The sequence below is a fragment of the Cibotium barometz genome, chromosome 29 (genome assembly GCF_041138505.1).
Source record: "Cibotium barometz isolate CiBa-2024 chromosome 29, ASM4113850v1, whole genome shotgun sequence".
Classification (NCBI taxonomy): Eukaryota; Viridiplantae; Streptophyta; class Polypodiopsida; order Cyatheales; family Cibotiaceae; genus Cibotium; species Cibotium barometz.
Window position 1 is genome coordinate 6,292,642 of NC_141074.1, and position 16,852 is coordinate 6,309,493.

Consider the following 16,852-nt stretch of genomic DNA (forward strand, 5'->3'; position numbering starts at 1 on the left):
CCTCCCTCCGTCCCCCTACTTCCTCCACATGTTCCTCTTTCTCTTCCACCCGCTTCCTCAACCTGTGAATCGGTACAACCTCCCATCATCAGCTCCTTGTTCTCGTCGTCACACTAGCTCTTGATCTAGTTCAGCAAGTGAAATAAGATCAACTCACAATCCCCTCTCTATACAATACTTCATACCTCCCCACCATCTCCTCCTCCTCATACCTACTTCACAAAAAACTACCACGTCCTTCTCCTCATACGTCCCCTTCATCTCGGCTCTAGGTAGATTTCGGGGTGCCTGTGTACGTGGCACCCCATGGGCCCCAACATGAGTAGTCACCTAGTCGGTGATTACCTCGGTCTAGACAGTGGTACAAAAGAGTTATGAACACACGTCCGTATGTCGGTGCATTTGCTAGGATTCGAACCCAGGTCCCTGCCCCACGGGAGGCGAAGCTCCTATCCACTACACCGCGCGCACGCTTGTGTTATACACACATGTCCATAACACCTTATGGACATATGTCTACAAATGGGCCCGTCACCGGCCATTGACGGAGAGAGAGAGAGAGAGAGAGAGAGAGAGAGAGAGCTCTGAGCCCTCCAACACTCACGGAGAGAGATTGCGTTGCACATGCATGCAGTGAGAGATAGATAGAGGGCGATTGTGGATCACCAAGTTGGTAGAAATTTCTAGCACATAAATTTCTACATTTTTCATAATTCCAAAAAAAGGCAGATTTGCCTCTAGTTTTTCTACATTCTAAAAAGGTAAATTTTCGACTTGATATTCTTTGAATTTCTGAAACCTTTTTTTAAAAGCATATCCTTGTGAAATTAATTAAACTCACAAAAAAAACGTTTAGGCATATATAAGAAAAACTGGCTGATATTTTAAGTAGCCTTAATTCAAGGAGCAATTTTTCATATATTTGAGTTATAAAAAACCGACATATAGTAGAGCTTTCAGAAATAGGTTGAAAAATAAAAATTTCAAATCTCTATTTTAAAAAGAAAGTGGACGGTGCCCCAACGTTCCACCTGTGCGGTGGCCGACATTAAAACGCCGAAAAACCAGAGGTGGGGCAGACAGAAAACCGCTTCCTGGGATCGGGGTTCTATAAAACCTTTAAATTGTCTTAACAAAGGCACGTGGGGAGACGTGCGCTTCCCTCTCTCTCTGCCGTGCAGGAAACCCCTAACCCTCCCTGAGAGCTCTGTGATCGCTATGGCTGCCTCCTCCGCTCCCGCAATCTCCTGTTTCTCCAGCTTCGCCTCTTTTTCCATCCCGCTTGGACGAGGTCTCTCAACAACGTCGCGACCTATCGTCAAGCCTCTGCCGAATGTAAGCCTCTGCTTCGGCGTGTCGCCCTCCATGGGGCGAGTAAGGGCGGCTGCAGCGGCGGGGGATGTGTTCAAGGTGAAGTTCGTGACGCCGGGGGGCGTGATCACGGTGGTGGAGGTGCCGAGCGACAAGTACATCCTGGACGCGGGTGAGGAGGCGGGCGTGGACTTGCCGTATTCCTGCCGGGCGGGGGCCTGCTCGACGTGCGCGGCCAAGATCCTGGAGGGCACGGTGGACCAGACGGACCAGTCCTTCCTAGACGAGGAGCAGATGGGCATGGGCCTGGTCCTCACCTGCGTCGCCTACGCCACCTCCGACCTCACCATCCAGACCCATGCAGAGGACCAAATCTAGGCCCGTCCGCCCGGGCCGGCAATCTGTCTGCAGCAGGCCTCTCACCTGTTTCTTGCAGGAATAACGAAACGACTAGGGTTATTGCATGTTTTTCAGACGGTAATTATCTCGCAAGTGATGTTCCACTGGATTGATTATCTTTCCAGCGCTGTATAATTAACCTGCTATTTGAATGGCTTTGGTAATCACGTTGTTAGTTGAATGGATGGTGTTATTCAACATCATCCCCCCCTTCTGATCATGCACATGTTCTACTGTGTACCTGTTTCATCCAAACTAGATGTATGTGACATTCCCACATGGATTTCTTCTAGGAATTTTTTTTTTGGGTATGAAGTACACGTCCTAACCGATTATATCATTTACATGGTTTTAATGGATGAATGTTAAATTAATAATTTCATGGATGTCTTCGAGTAAAATTTTGTAATTTTACTGGAAGCAGGTCCTTACTTTTGTGATTTTGTATGACGTATTATTAATAATAATTTCATCGATGTTTTCGACTAAAATTACAACATTGATGTGCGCCCAAATTACACTATATAATTTACATTTACTTTGGATGAATGTCAAATTTTTTTCACAAATAATGGTCATGAAAATCCTTTGAAGTGGGCATTTAACCATGAATCCTTCAACCATGGTGAAAAGGATTCTTGTCAAGTTCACTCAAATTTTTTTCGCTAATGATGGTCATCATGAGAATCCTTTGAAAACCCTTTGTTGAAGTGGGCACTTATTAAAAAGCCTTGGAAATCAAAACCAAAAAAAAGAAATTAGTTCTCACTCTAAAATATTATGCTATAGCACTTTAATAATACTACTAGACCTTGGAGTCTAGTTTAATACTACGTACACATCACATACACAAAGGGCAACTAATGGTCAATAATTATACATTTTTGAGAGAGCAACTAATGGTCAATAATTTTATATTTTTGATACACTAATTTAGTAACTCGGTGCTTTTACTACATTTTTTTGTAAAATGATTCAACGCATGGATGTTTGTCATGCAAGCTAGATTTTAATATGCTCTCGGTTGCTTCTTTATCTTATTTTTTAAAATGATCCAACTCATGAATGTTTGTGTCATGCAAGTTAGGTTTTAATATGCTTTAAGTTGCTTCTCATGTTATTTTGTAAATTGTGAAAAAAAAAACATTTTTGTTGCTTGGACAAAATAGATGCATTTGAAATCAATTTTTGGTCTACTTTAGAAAGCAATAGATGCCATTTTACTAGGGTAAAACTTTTGATGCGAACCCAATTTAAACTAATTGTTGAAAACGATATCATAGGCGACCTTAGTAAAGCATCAAACCACACTTTCTCAAACTCGCAAATGACCAACACGAAATAGAACGCTTCTCTGTTAAGAAGGTGATACTCTTTCAGATCCACCTCAAGCGAGGACTTTTGGGATGAAATGAGCCAACTAAATGCAAATATGAGTGGAGGAACAATGGAACACTTAGAAACAAGAGCAGTCTTTTGAGTCTAGATTCACTATCGATAAATAGCACCATAAACTTCATGAAAGTGGCATTTAATCACCATATTTTTGGATGAAGCTCTAGTAAAGGGGAGCATAACCATGAACCTCAAGGTTCGTTTCCTCAGGAAGTGGTCAAACCATGTCAATTGGACGCCACAATACATTTGGTGTCCACTGTTAAGGCCTAGACAACAACATTTTGATCCAGTGTCATAGGAACCATGATACAAGTCGTTCGTTGGTATTAGGAAAATTTGACACCATAAACTATACTCCTAGTGTTAGAGCAATCACCAGCATTACCGCCCATACCAAATGCTTCTCAATGGACGCATAATCCACTGCCCATTTATCAGAACCTTATGTCAAGAGGTATGTACATACTGCCACCTCCAATATTACTACTCTAGTTGGTTCCTCTTGAGATTGTACCAGTATAATAGTACTCGATGACATTGCCAATGGACTCCGAGAGTCAAGAATAGGAGAGCTATGAGTCATGAATATGAGCAATACAATTTATATAGATATCTAGAGTAACTATGCCTCCTTGTTCGAAGCTATGGGGCAACAAAGGGCAAGAGACTTTAATAACATGTCATGCAAGCCACTTCTTTATCATTTGTAAGGGCATGCATTGTGTTGTTGAGTGTCCTCATCATAAAGTTGTTGTCTGCATTGTGTTGTTGAGTGTTCTCATCATAAAGTGGTTGTTCCACCAAGTATCCCAACTCCATCCCTGAATACAGTGCCAAATCCCAATGTCATTCCATACAGAAGCACGTGTTCAAGTGTGGATTCAATCGTGCTTTTTCAAGGATTGTCCTAACAAAGTGATAATCACCTTAGTGGCCACATCATTAGCCACTTTGGTGAGCCTTAACTTGTTAAGCGTACAAGGAGGACTTATTTATACAGTCCTCCTTAATGCTATCACAAGGCTCCATGCCAAGTTGAGGATAGTTGCCAAGGAAATATCTAAAAGAAAGTAAAGAAGCAAAAAGCTCAAGCTTCAACCTCAAAGCCACCTCCCAAAGAGTCTAAAGCACAAGTCCCAAAGGTTGCTGTAGCTCTTGAGTGAAAAGGCTAAAGGACTAGAACTAGAGGTCCAAAAGAAGAAAATTCAAAGAGTACACAGAAACGCAATGCATGATCAATTGTAAAGGGCAAGGATGTCGTGACCATTGAAAGTTGTTTGGATGATAGCTACCACAACATATTGTTTTGGGAGTAGTGGACCTCATTAGGCCACCCACCCCTTGCACCATCTGCAACAATCATTATCGTGATAAATAATTCCCAATATATAAGATGTTCCTACATCCTTATGGGAGAACCATCCTTATGGGAGAACAACATCACACCTATCAACCAGGTAGGGGTCCCTATGAATCTATAGAGTTATTACACCAAATGCATTGGGCATCTAATGGCCAAGCTTTTGGTCCCTATGAATCTATAGAGTTATTACACCGAATGCATTGGGCATCTAATGGCCAAGCTTTTGGGCTAAGTAGTAGCAACATACTTCAATGACATAAATGAGATAAAGGCTTTGCGCTATATGCAAGGTATACATTTAATGAGGCTTATGATGTAATGAGGGGACACTACATTTTCACAGTTGCACATAAAGGAGAGGAGCTTTATATATATTTTTAGACTTTTGCACATCATTTGACACTAACTGAGAATGAACACATTTGACACTAATCGAGAAAGTACAATACTATTGTGTGTGTGTGTGTGTGTGTGTGTGTGTGTGTGTGTGTGTGTGTGTGTGTGTGTGTGTGTGTGAGAGAGAGAGAGAGAGAGAGAGAGAGAGAGATTATCACTGAGATTATATTAAACACTATATTATTTCACCTATTTTATCCTTTTACTTCTTTCACTTGTTTCACAAGAGACATTCTAGAAAAAACCAAGCATACATATCAATTGTAGCCAAACTACTAGAAATTCTTTATCTACAGTTAATTCTCTCATAAAAGTTTGCTATCCATAGAGTGTCTTTAAATAAAATATCTTAATCTATATGTTGTTTCAAAATGAAATAAAGTATAAAAATCATTTTATATATTATATATAGTCATAGACCACTAAATAACAATTCATCCACCTTTAAGTCTCTCATAGAATAGGTTGTTATCCCCATAAATTATCTTCAAATGGTAGATATACTATCAACATCTTGAATCCAAGGTGGTAAAGTTGACTCCAAGATTCAATACACATTTGTTTTTCGGGGATGATTACAAGAACTATTCATATAGCGTACAACATTATCGTGTGATACATCTCAATTTATCATGCATCTCATACACGTCTTTTACTCCATGGGGTATTATACTATATGCTCTCATTCTTGGAAAACCACAAGAAAAGCATTTTATTGCTGAACATTGTTTTTTGGACTATAGTATGGAAATAAAAATACTCATTAAACAACATTTTATTATATAAATACCCATTTCCAAAATTAAAATTTCTTAACTGCTTCAATATGCAACAATAAATGTAGCATGCAAATTTTACATTTTAAAGAATTCCCAAATGGTGTCACAATCCATTTTTGATGGATCAAACTATATTTTTTGAAAAGTTCTCTATAATCTCCTCGTCCTTATGAAAATAATATGTATATGTATTTATACAACTCAAATTAATTACTTTAAGAAATCTCTTTCATAATGAAGCATTACGTATAAGAATTTATATAACCCACAAAAATACCTTTAATATATATATCTTATAATTTTTTTGAATTAAATTTTCATGTCCAGTCAAGAAAGTACATGACATCATGAAAACAATACAAATATTCATAATTTAAAAAAGAAAAAAGGGTAACAAATTCTCCATGAGAAAAAGGTCATCAAAGAGATTTTATTTCTCTGTACAATATTCCCTAGGTTATTTTCTATTCTTCCATCTTTGAAGAAAATGGAGTTACTTTGAATCTACAAACAACCAATGTGATATATTGTTGTATCCTAACTTCTATGCCATCTTAATCCTTCATTGAATCTATAGGCACTTGGATGTATTCATATGATGCTAACTTTCATAAAAAGAATCTTGATGTATTCATATGCTAGCTTTTGTATCCTTCAGTGCATCTATAGGCACTTGGATGTATTCATATGCTAACCTTTATATCCTTCAGTGCATTTATAGGCACTTGGATGTATTCATATGCTAACCTTTATATCCTTCAACATTGAATCTATAGGCACTTGGATGTATGCCAACTTTCATAAAAAGAATATGTTCCATAATTAATGTCATCAAGTGAATTTATGCTATTATAATTAAATTCATCATTGATCTCATGCCCTTAAAGTACTCATATTATGAATGATCTTTTGTTATTGGCACTTGTCAATAGCGTGCATTAGCATGTTTGGAGGATATTAATGTCTGAACATCAAGAATATATATAAATTTCAATAGATATGGAAGTATTACTCCATCAATTCCTTCATATTTATGTGGAAAGATGAAATTATCAATAGGATTCATGCATGACTTGTAGGGAGAAAGAAGAGTGCTCTTTGTCCACAAAGGTTTGAACATTGCTTCCACATTGGGTTTGTCTAGGCAATATAGTATTGGAGTAGGTCTCTTATAACAATTATCTTGACCCCACACCATGAAGAATCTTAGAGAAAATGGCATTAGTTTTTCAATATTGAGAGCATCTCCTCTACATTCTTTAGTCAATAGGTGTAGATGAGATTCCCACCGCAAAATATTGAGTGGTCTATTCCAAGAATTCCACTAAACCACGCCTAAAAATGATTGACTCATTATACAATGTAGCTTTGAAGATGTACATCTTTCTAGTCTTCTTATGTAAAACTAATCCATTTACGTCAAAAATAATATAATCATTTTCTTGCTAGGAAGTGAGCTCATTAGGAAAAAATTGCAATACATCCTAAGAAGCAAAACTCTAGTTGAACACAAAGCTCATGGGTGGTGAATTTTTGCAAATCAAATCAAAAGTTGGCAGAGATTACACATTTGGAATCTACTCATCAAGACCTTTCCAATGATATATAGCATGATGGGAAATTTTGATTATTCAAGAAGTCCCCAAATTGGTGATGACATGGCATGTAGCAAGTTTTACCTAACTACATTGAAAAGCAAGCCATTTTCCTCTCTGTAAACTCCAGGAGGGAGTGGACCTCGGGGAAGGAAGGGCCACGAGGGAAACTTGTGAGGGATTTTCCACCCTCCTTTTGACCTCTCAGGTTAAACAAGAACCAGATAAAGTCAAGCTAAAGAGCCGTGTAATGGGCGACTACTCTACACGGTTCAGAGAGCACAACTATGATCACTCCTCCTCCTTGGCAGAAGCTCGACTCTATCTTTGAGGCGCGGTAGAATGAAGACATGTAGAGGTCAAAGTCTGTGGGATTATTGCACGGTTTGGAGAGCACAACTATGATCACTCCTCCTCGGGCGAAGCGCTTGACTCTAGAGATCTTTGAGCGTGGTACAATGAAGACGTGTAGAAGTCAAAGTCTTTGGGATTATTGCACGTAAATCTATCCCCATGAACCTATGTAAATGGGGTTAAAAGTAGTGGATAGCCCAGTCCTTACATATCTTGTCAATGGGAACCGATAATTGGCAAACTGACAAATCAGAAATACTGCTATAGCTAATGATACCATTTTGAACTAGAAACCAATCAACGCATAGGGCACCTTTGGTAGTGAAAGATTGTTTTACGTGTACTTAGTGATTGGATAAAAACATTCAACCATGGCATAATTGGTTAAGATTCCCTCGGAAGCCGGTGCTCTCAGGAATATTTCATTATTATTGTTATAGCCACGACTTTGGATTTTTCTCCTGTTATGATACTGATAGGAAAATCTATAAGGTAAGTCTAGAATACATTATTTATATGTAAAAGGTTTGCATATAAATAAGGTTCAAGGGATTTCAAATTGGAAATACCTAAAGCAATGGTTAATAGGCATTAAGGTCAATGTAAAAGGGATATAGAGATGGTGCATAAGGGAAGGCCAAAGGCCACAGAAGTAGGCGGCCCCTTCTAGGGGGAGTTGAGGAGGCATTCAATAGTGAAAGGGCCATGCCTAGCCATTGAAAGGTCAAGGGGCTGAAGTTGGAAGGTCATGCATCACCTAGGCCAATATAACGATGTGTTTAGGGTCCATTTGGGATATGGTTGGGTGGAGAATCAAAGTTCTAGTCTTATAAGTCCTCAAGCTATTGATGTAAGGATCATTACATTGGTATCAGAGCTACATTCTTTCTTTTTCATGTTTCCATTTAGCTACTCATTGCTAATCTTAATCTCTACTCTATTCATTTACATAAGCTAATCCTTAATCTCTTCTCTATTCATTTTCATAATCCTCATATTTCTCAAATCTTCTCCATACAAATACTTATTGCTTAATAGATTTGGCATACCTCTTGCCTAATTGATTGACCATACCTCTCGCCTAATAAATTGGGCATAGTTTGGAGATTCTACATAAAATAAGTGGGGGTACATGATAACCTTAAAGAATCATTGAGGCAAATATCAACAAGGAGGAATCAACAGAATTGTTCTTCACATCATTAGAGACGATTCATACTTACCCAACCAAGTAAGGTTGTTGTGTTTCTTCTTCTTCTTTTTGCTTTGTAAGAAACTTTCCATTTCGCTTATTGTTAGAGTAAATGGCTTCTCAAGGTGGGAAGGATGAAAATGGGGAGAAGGGGAAAAACCCAATGTCCTCTTTCCACACGGAAGAGGATATTACAAAAACAAATGACATAGATATGCAAGATTTAGATCTTAATGAGTATGAGGATATAGAAATGAAGGAAAAGAAAGATAAAATATCTAATATAGAGAATAAACTTAAGAAAATAATGGGTCTTCTTAGCTCCTTAATGAGAGGGGAAGGATTGGGAGTAAAAGAAATATCTAAAAATAACATTGATGAGGGAAGGGAAAAAATTCTAGAAAAAGGATTGAATGAAACCATAGTTAAAGAGGGTCTAAAAACTAGAGACTAGGGTATAGTATTCAAAGATTTAAAGGCACCCAGTTTTAATGGAGAAGAGAAGGACATAAATAAAGATGCGGTCCATATTTTTCTTAAAAAATGGCAAGATTTACATCTTTTAAGAAATGTGCCTGATCATAACCGCCCCTTTGAAGCTAGCCTATCCTTATAAGGCAATGCTTATAAGTGGTGGATGAGCTTAGCATAGAAGCTAGGCAAGTACCCGATTCTTGGGATTCATTTAAGGAATATTTTCCTGAAAAATGAAGAAGAGTTAAATTGGGAGGAGTGGGATAATTATTCTATGGAACAAAAGAATTTAAATCTCACTTAATATATAGTTTGCTATAGAAAAATTATCTTAAAGCTTAAGGGAATAGATAATTTTCAAAAATTAAGAGGCTTCATTAGAGGCCTAAAAGGGAATACAAGAAGGAAGTTCACTCCAAAGAGCCAAAAAACTTAGATGAGGGTATTAAATTTGTAAAATTTTTGACGATACCATGGGTAATGGTAATAGTAAAGAAAATGATAATTTTTTTTAATATAAGCCTCGTGAAGAAAATTTTGGCTCTCAAAAAAGAAAGGGTTTTTTTCTTCAAAAAGGAAGAACCTCTTAAAAAGCAAACATCCAATCCTAATAAGTTTCCAAAAAAGTAAGATTTTGAGAGCGATTAAAGAAAAACTTTGTTTCTCTTGTCTTGAGCTAGGACATAATAAAAGAAATTGTCCTTAGTCCCAAGGACAAGAACTTATTGTTGGGAATGGTAATGATAAGCTTAAAGGAATGCACACTTGAATTATTTTCATTGGGAAAAACACTTTTGAGAAGCTATTTGCATAATACACTAACATTTGAGCATAAAGGAAAACTTATTACATTGCAAGGGGGGAGCACAATGTACCATCTTCTCCTTTGATATGTAATATTGAGCTCCAAAAGCTTTATCAAGAGAATGGAATAGAACAAATATTTTTTTGTTATGTAATGTCTCAGTTTAAAAACCATTGTGAAAAGATTGATCCAAGTATTTGTGAATTAGTTAATTCTTCTTTGAACAATTGATTAGAAGAATTTAAAGATGTTTTTTCGGAAACATTGCCAAAAGATGTATCTTTGAATAGAGGAATAAATCATCCCATAGAAGTTTTAAAGGATTAAAAGCCAATTAGTAAGTTATCTTATAGAGTAAGTTTGAAAGAAAGACAAGAAGTTGAAAAGAAGTTGGCTGAATATTTAGAACAAGGCTTTATTAGGCCAAGTAAGTCTCTCTGGATTTTACCAATATTATTGGTGAAGAAAAAAGATGCGTATATATGCACTTTTGCATATATTATTGTGGATTAAATTCAATCATAATTTTTAAAAAAATTCCTATTTATAGGATACATGAGTTGTTTGATCAATTCAAAGGTGATAAATATTTTAATAAGATAGATTTAAAGTATCAAGTAAAAGTTAGAATTGAACATGTGCCAAAAACAGCATTTACGACATCTTTTGGGCACTTTGAGTTTTTAGTTATGCCTTTTGGTCTAGCTAATGCTCTCGCTACTTCTATATTTAGGAAAATATGTGGTGGTTTTTATTGATGACATATTAGTCTTTAGTCAAAATTAACAAGAACATATTGAGCACCTTAGAAAAGTATTTTAGTTATAGAGGAAAAATAAATTATTTATTAAAAAAATTTAAATTATTTGAAATTAAAAGTTGAACAAAGCTCAAAGTAATTATTCAACTTATGAAAAAGAACTATTTACAATTGTGCATTCTTTTAAAAAGTGGTGTCATTATTTGTATAGTACCAATTTGGAAGTATTGTTTGACCATGAAAGTCATAAATGATTAAGTACTTAGGAGTTAAAAGGTAGGACGGTTAGATGGGCTAAAATCTTACAAGAGTTTGATTTTCAAATCAGATATAGAAAAGGAAAATTTAAGGTTGTGGGAGCATATGCTCTAAGTCTAGTAAATGAGTTGAGTTTTACTCAACTAGAAAGTGAGTTGTTGGTTCTTTTAAAAGAAAAATGTGCTAATAACCCTAGCTATCAAGTAGTTTGGAATTACCTGATTAAAAGAGATAACTCTCAAATAGGAAAATGCAGCTACTGTTAGTGATAAAAGGGTATCACTTAAAAAGATATTGGTTCAAAGGAATCACTTAAATAAGGGTCAAAAGTGGAAAAGATTGTTAATGCTTGGTAAAGATAGTTAATGCCTAGTAAAAGCGGTGTATCTATCTATAAATAAGAGTCTAAATCCTTGGGAAAGACTATAAATTATCATGGTGGTGATATAATAAAGTTATATTTGCTTTGGCGTAAAGGTATGAGTATGTAATTGTAAAAGAAAAATATGTACTCATTTGTGAAAAGAAAAGTTGACCATATTAAAGAGAGGCATTATTACGAGTGGTTATGCTCGGGGATTCTATAATGGTAGACATGGTACAAGGAACCTTATAATTGTTTCTTTATATGCATAAAAGTTATCAAGCAAATAGGTTGCTTGAAAAATGTTTGCCAATAAAAAAATGTTTATGTGGACATTGTTTCACTTATTATTGAAGTGTAACAAAAAAGAAGTTATTACCTAGATCCAAATTAAAGGACATCCAAACTTTTAAAAGGCAGGGTCTAGTGTTAATGACTAGTTACTCAAGGTACTTATTGGGAGTAACTAGGTGGAATGGGACGCCTAGTGATGTATGCTATGTCAATTCGAAAGGAGTTGACCAAGCAAGGTTGAGGTTGTCTCATCCAAAATAATTTCTCAATTGAGTCGATGGTCAAGAAGTAAAAGGAATTGGCCAAGGGAGTAAATGGTTACTTTACTCTTCATTTCTTATGGTATGCAAGGTCGGTCAACTAGTACATAAGGTACTAAAAGGTAATAGAACAATCTTATTTGAGAATTGTGTCTCACAGAAAGGAGGTTATCCCCATAAGATTGGTTTTAGTTAGTGTATACAAGTGTATACTAGGAAAAGGGTTGATGGTAACCATGTAAAGCTTCTAAGTGATCATCATGACACTCGAGAAGTAAAAAAGAGCAATGAAAAGTCATTAACTACATACAAGCCTCTAATCAAGGACATATGAAAAGTTGGTGGACATAATCATATTGGTTTGTCCTCATGTTTAGCATCAACCAGAACAAAATATTTATCTTAGAAGAAGATGTCAAAGACAACCTCAGTGTTCTAAGGGTAACATAAAGTTCAACACCATGTGAGATATGTATGGTGTAATGACACTTACATGGACAGTAGGCATTTTTAACAGAAAACGATACTCTCTCATATAAAGGGAGTTTAAGAATATATGAACAAGGAAGTAATATTCCTCTACTAAAGGAAGTGTTTCTATAATTGAAATACTTATAAAAGAGAACTTATTTCAAGTTGAGTGGCTACACTGAAGAAAAGGTTTCGTGAGTTTGTTTTCAAGGACGAAAACTTTTCTTTCAAGGTAAGACTAGAAAAGATTATTTATATGTAAAAGGTTTGCATATAAATAAGGTTCAAGGGATTTCAAATTGGAATACCTAAAGCAATGGTTAATAGGCATTAAGGTCAATGTAAAAGGGATGTAAATGGTGCATAAGGAAAGCCCAAAGGCCATAAAAGTAGGCGCCCCCTTCTAGGGGGAGTTGAGAAGGCACTAGATAATGAAAGGGCCATGCCTAGACATTGAAAGGTCAAGGGACTGAGTTGGAAGGTCATGCATCACCTAGGCCTATATAACCATGTGTTTAGGGTCCATTTGGGATATGGTTGGGCGGAGAATCAAAGTTCTAGTCTTGCAAGTCCTCAAGCTATTGATATAAGAAGCATTACAGCTCCCCTGTAATTCTTGGCACTATATCCTGGTTGTATATATATACACACACACACACACACACACACACACATATATATATATATGTATGTATATGTATATGTATGTATATATGTATATGTATATATGTGTATATGTATATGTATATATATATATATATGTATATATGTATATATGTATATATGTATATGTATATATGTATATATGTATATATGTATATGTATATATGTATATGTATATATATATATATATATATATGTATATATGTATATATGTATATATATATATATGTATATATGTATATATATATATATATATATATATATATATATATATATATACATATATATATTTATGTATGTATGTGTGTGCGTGTGTATGCATGTGTGTATGTGTGCATTCTCTCACCTTTCTTCCCATATATGTGTGTGTGTGTGTGTGTGTGCATGCACATGTGTGTATTCTCTCACCTTTCTTCCCATATATATTGTATCACCTATCACCTTTCATACATAAACATCTGATTTCTTTCTTTAAGTTTAATTCTATTCTCTATGAGGATGTTTGCGAGGATGAACATGGGGGGAATTTTCTAAGGAGCATTGAGTTGGCTTCTCAAGGTAAAATTAGTGAGAAGATCCAATTATTTGGGGATCATTTTTGGAACCACCTATATTAACGTTCATATCTTAGGAATGTATAATGGTGAACCTTAGTGCATTCGCTAATTCTTGCAATACTATGCATTAATCAATGCAAACATAGATAGTTGAGTGTCTAAACAATAAATGGCATATGATTATTTTCCTTGATTGAGATTGTACTTCATAAAGGAAAAGTTACTCCATCATACTTAGGATAAACACCAATAGATAAAAGCTTAGTTAAGTATCCACAAATCAAACAATGTACATTAAGTATCAACAAATCAAAAAATGTACATGAATGGTGAGTTTCTTTTGGAAAAGTTACTTAAGATATCCCAACAGACAATACTTTGTTAAGTATCCATAAATCATACAATGTACATGAATGGTGAGTTTATTTGGAGACATTGAGAAAGTATGGAGTATTCTTGTGTATCAATGTTGGATTCAAATCATGAGTCATTGGATTAAATTAAACACATTAGAAAATGTTTAGTTTGAAGAAAAAATGTTGACTATAGTACCATTATAATAATAACTTCTTCAATAGAACAATATATAGCATCAAAACTTTATGTATAAAGTAATACATAAGCATTCATATAAGATTTGTAGTAGAATTAACTCCAAATGTTAAGAAGCTTAATAATAAAGTTAAGCCTTTTGTTTATTGAGTTGAGTCATGGACTTGCATGATTTTATACATTCAAAGAAGTACCTCTCACTAATCATATGGGCAATTAACAATTCTTGGAGCTACAATGACTCTTTATGAAGAGGTTTTCTATCACTTAACAATTCTTGGAGGAGCTAAAGTGACTCTTCATGAAGAGGTCCTTTCCCCTTAGATTTATTTATTGGGGTCCATCACCTATTTCGTTACCTATTTCTCACATAACTCTGCAACAACAGGTTTTTCATCAAATGGCATTTCTCAAACTCAAGCAGTAGGACAAGAATCCACTAGGTTGTTGTGCTTTAAGTTGATCTTAGCCTCCATGGTTTGTATGGCACACATTCAATGATTATCAACAACAAGGCACTCTAGAATAAAGAGGGGTTCAAATGTGTCATCCCTTGTGCTTGCTTTATAACTCCTCTTAAATTCCTTTGTGGGATTTCTTACCTTCCCTTGACTAATTATGTTCCCTTTTCCTTCACGTGCCTCCATAATCTCCTTCTTAGGTCTTGGTAATTTTTTATTTGAATACTTGTTTAAATTATGTCCATCCATCTTTTATGAATTTAATCAGGGTAAGTAATTATATGAATTTCATGTTTATAAAATAACCCTTTATCAGTGTAAGCTCCATTGTCTCAATATACATCTACAAAAAAACTACAAACCATATATATTTATGATCAATAAAAAATGCATAAAGATGCATTATTAGTTATACATGAGAACATACATTACTAATGTTTGAGAGGGGGTCTAGTATGTACGTAAGGACCCAAATCAAATAGTATTTAATTTAAATCCCCCATCTTGATAATGATGTTTTATCTATAAAGGCGTAACATGTTGAGAAAATAGGAAAATGGTTCATTTTTTAACTTTCCCTATTGAGGTACTAAAGGTATGACTTTCCCCATCGAACAACATTTCATTTGAGTGAATTAAATAATGTTTGATTTGTAAGACGGAGGCTATGTCTAATACATAACTTGAACATTGTTCAATATGAAACTTTGTGTATGGAGTATACTTGAGGACCCAAATCAAACACTGTTCAATATGAAACTTTGTGTATAGAGTATCCTTGGAGTACCCAAATCAAACAATGTCCAATTTGAATCCTACCTCCTCCTTGAGATCACTAGAGGGAGGGTGAGTCATTTGATTGAAATTGGACAATATCCAATTTGAACGCTAACTCCTTGATACTAGACATAAGGATTCCCATCTAAGAATTTGTGGAAACAATTTCTCATGCAAAATAATTATTCAACCATTCAAATTAAGCTATTGTAACAAATTCAACATAAACCAAGCTTTAAAAATTAACACATGAAAATACTTAGCTCTTGTATGACACAAAAATTTGGTGGAATCTTTCCCCCTCACGTGTGGCTTATTCCCCACACACATCAGTAATTTGAGTAGTCAATTGCCATAATAGGCCATAGCCTCCAAAAATACAAAAATTGTGCTCTTTCTTACACGATGCTCTTTGTTTACCTAAAATAGAGAGCTCTTAAATATAAAATTACTTGGGGCTAGGTGAAAGATTTTAATCTTTACAAAATAAATATTTGCAAGTCTATGCTTCAAGTCTAAGCTTGTAGAAATAAATAACTAGATGTGCACAAGCTAGCACATATATACAAAGCTTGTCCAAAGTTATGAATGCCTTCCAAAAATAATAATTTGTGCATTTCCACATCAATCTTTTAAATCCTCCTCACTTTTAAAATATCTAACAAATAATTCAATGAAATATGTATATAAACCATCACCATACACATATTCATCAGGCGGGCGTAAGTACTCCAGGAATCACCCTGCCTACAGACCAACAATAATAAACACTTCAATGTAAACCAAATGTATTAATATTATATTGGTATCATCCATGATATTAACATAATTTGGCATGATGCAAATACAATCGAGGTGTCCCTAAATTATTTAAGAGGGTAGATTAATGTTTTTAAAAGGGCTTAGAATATATTATATAATTTGGCATGACATAAAGACAATCCAGGCATCCCTGAATTATCTAAGAGAGTAGAATAACATTTTTAAGAGGGCTTAAAATATATTGTTATAAGAGAGTAGAATAACATTTTAAGAGGGCTTAAAATATATTGTCATAACATTTTCTCTCACTTGAATTTGCAATTGTTCTCAATTATGACTTTGTTGAAAATAACGGAGGAAAAGTACATAAATATTTCTCAAGCATCCATCTCGCATCTTCATGAGGATGACTTTTGAAAGCCAACAAATATTTGATATATTGATTGCCAGTATGGGTTGATATAATCTACTGGTCAATGATAGTATCTAGAATTAAAACTTCTTCCTCACCCTCAATAAGAGGTGGACCTTTATACATAGGATGAGTGGGAAGTGATGAAAGGTTTAAGAAAACTAACATGAAATGAATTATGAGTCTGCCAATGAG

The 16,852-nt window shown here is 35.1% G+C and overlaps 1 pseudogene across 1 annotated transcript; it reads left to right on the top strand.

The window, feature by feature from the left end:
- The first annotated feature begins 1,135 nt into the window (after positions 1-1,135).
- Positions 1,136-2,047, top strand: LOC147621781 (ferredoxin pseudogene; annotated as a pseudogene). Its single transcript, XR_015269600.1, has one exon. The product of XR_015269600.1 is annotated as a ferredoxin pseudogene (transcript).
- The last annotated feature ends 14,805 nt before the right edge of the window (positions 2,048-16,852 follow it).